This window comes from Zonotrichia leucophrys, unplaced genomic scaffold (genome assembly GCF_028769735.1).
Source record: "Zonotrichia leucophrys gambelii isolate GWCS_2022_RI unplaced genomic scaffold, RI_Zleu_2.0 Scaffold_186_94968, whole genome shotgun sequence".
Lineage (NCBI taxonomy): Eukaryota > Metazoa > Chordata > Aves > Passeriformes > Passerellidae > Zonotrichia > Zonotrichia leucophrys.
Genome location: NW_026992391.1, coordinates 5,001 through 7,500, shown reverse-complemented (window position 1 = coordinate 7,500; position 2,500 = coordinate 5,001). Strand labels below are relative to the sequence as shown.

General features: G+C 47.0%; 1 non-coding gene across 1 annotated transcript in view; it reads right to left on the bottom strand.

Moving 5' to 3' along the window:
• The window catches only part of LOC135461140 (28S ribosomal RNA), an 8,027-nt gene that overhangs the window by 2,376 nt on the left and 3,151 nt on the right, over positions 1 to 2,500 (bottom strand). Inside the window, exon 1 of the ribosomal RNA XR_010443341.1 lies at positions 1 to 2,500. This exon is cut by the window's left edge and continues 2,376 nt beyond it; it is cut by the window's right edge and continues 3,151 nt beyond it. This is a non-coding gene — a ribosomal RNA (28S ribosomal RNA).

The window sequence follows — 2,500 nt, the reverse complement described above, 5'->3', positions numbered from 1 at the left end:
TCTCGGAATAGTATAAGTCCTGAGTATATCGACTTTCTGAAGGGGTTTTAAAGGCGAACGACCAATTCGATGAAGCCAATCTGTGAGCTTCTCTGATAATCTAGGGTCTGCAAAGCCAGTCCAAGGGTCAACCCATGTGCCGAGATATCTTTCTGAGCACCCTGGGTCGATCATGTTAAGAGGGGAGCCATTAATTACCCATGCGGGACAATCATTGATGGTATATGAGTCCCTTGTCGGCTTGATGTAAAAGCTGTGACATTTTTCACCCTTCGTACTGAGGCCAGTAAGATTACAAAAGGTCTCCAGAATTTTGATGTTACGACACATGCCTTCCCAGGAATCGCTCAGCAGCACCAGGTCATTGGCAAATGCCATGGCCGTAATTTTCCAACCCCCATGATGGAAACCTTCACCTTCATTCTCAAGTTTACATAGAAGGGGGTCCATCGCTAAATTAAACAGCAGAGGTCACATGGGGTCGCCTTGCTTGACACCTGAGCAAATGTATATGGGGTCTGTCCTTTCCCTTCCAATGGCAATGTATGTCTTAACATCGCGATACATTTCCCTCACCAACTCAATCACATGTGGATCCACACCTCTTTGGACCAGACCCTCGAATACATGCTGATGACACACGGTGTCAAATGCCTTAGCAATGTCCACAAACACAACCCCCAGATGTTTATACTCTCGTTTCGCTGTTTTTACCACAAGTTGTAGCAACTTGAGGTTTTCAGCACAACCTGATGCGCAAATAAAACCCTGTTACCAGGGGTTAATGGGACATGCTTTGGACAGCCTCACCTTAGCGATCCTGGAAAACAGCCTAATCACCACTGAACCAATAGTGATAGGCCTCCAGTTATTGATATCACCAAGGCTCTCTACATCTGAAAACTTGGGTATCAAGACTGTCCTGCAGTCCCGCAGCGCATCTGGAACAGTACCGGTAATAAGCCAGAGGTTGAAGATCTCAGTCAACCGGGAAAACTTCGGGTCTTTTGCAATAATCTGACCGAAAGTGATCCCATCTGGCCCGGGAGCGGAGGTTTTACACATCTCTCTCATGTTCTTATCAACCTCTTTATCAGTAATTAGGGCCTCAAACACAATGTTATTCGCCTCCTTATATGGAGGGAAACTCAAAAGGCCTCCAAATGTACCAGATGTATCCCATCTACTCTTAAAGTGGTCGTGGACAATGCTTGATGGTACCTGGCACTGAAAGGCTTCCGTGCTGTCCAAGATGATACGCACGAGGCGCCTTCTATGTGACTTGAACAACAGTGGAAATCACAAGAATCTACCCCTCTTGATAGCTCTCTTACACATCTAGTTTGGTGTAGTTTTGGATGCTTTTTGGCCACGGGATGCCTGCTTCTTTCGACCCTTACAGATAGATTTACTTTGGCTAGGCTCCCCCAGAATACTGAAAAACTCATTATATATGTCATTCACCACACAACCTGGATCTTGCCCATCAAGAATTTTCTCAAAGGCCTCCCGATACACGGTGAACTTTCCAACCGATAATCCCGCTTTGATCATCTCATGGTATTGGAGCTTTAACTGTCCCTCTTTAGGCAATTTAGCAGACTCGGGTGGGTTTTCAGTCCCCATGGCACATACTAGGCCTTCGTGATCTTTTACAGAGGGACCTTTCGCTAGAAGGAGTCTTTTATCGCTTATCTGCTTTGCCGTTTTCGTTGGAATATGCTCCGCTATGAGTTGATTGATGTTCCTTTTACTGGTATACTTGTCCACCAGTTTTACCAGGAGAGCTTCTTCCTCTTCACTCCATACCCATTTGTGGGCCCCTCGGCCGATGACTCTTTGGGATGGGAAGTGACAATCCGCTCCACATTCTGCACAAGAGGATGTCTTATCCTCTTGTGCTGACCCAGGCCAATCTTGGTGGCAAACTCTCGATGGCACACCTCACAGACCCATTCACCTGTGGGAGCCATGCACACCATACCCTTGCAGCGCGGGATGTGACACGAGATACTGTGGTATTTTAGATTTTGTTTACCACATTTTGTACACCTGAAAATGATCTTTCTCTGCCCGTGCACCCTTTTAAGATGATCGATCAGCCCCAACATCCTTGTAAACCAGGTCTCACATTGAGGACAAGATGGCTGTTTGCCCGGCATGAACACGACCAGAGTTCTTGGCGTAGCACCAATGGCTTTGGACCCATGAGGAGCCTCGAGTGTTTTGGGCTCTTCAGTATCTCCCCTCCTGCTCTCAGCCTCAGGTGTTTTAGGCTCTTCAATACTTCCCTCTACACTCACAGCCTCTTCCTGGGCCAGCCCCATAGGGGAGATCTCAGAAGGCTCAGTGAGTTGCCCCAAAAACTCCCAAACATCTGTGTGATGTATACCATCTCCTTTAGCAATTCCAAAGTTAACAAACTCCAGACTTACGAGATCGAATCCCTCTTCCCTCGAATCCCTCTTCCCTGGTATTTCGGCAACAGTGACCATTAGAT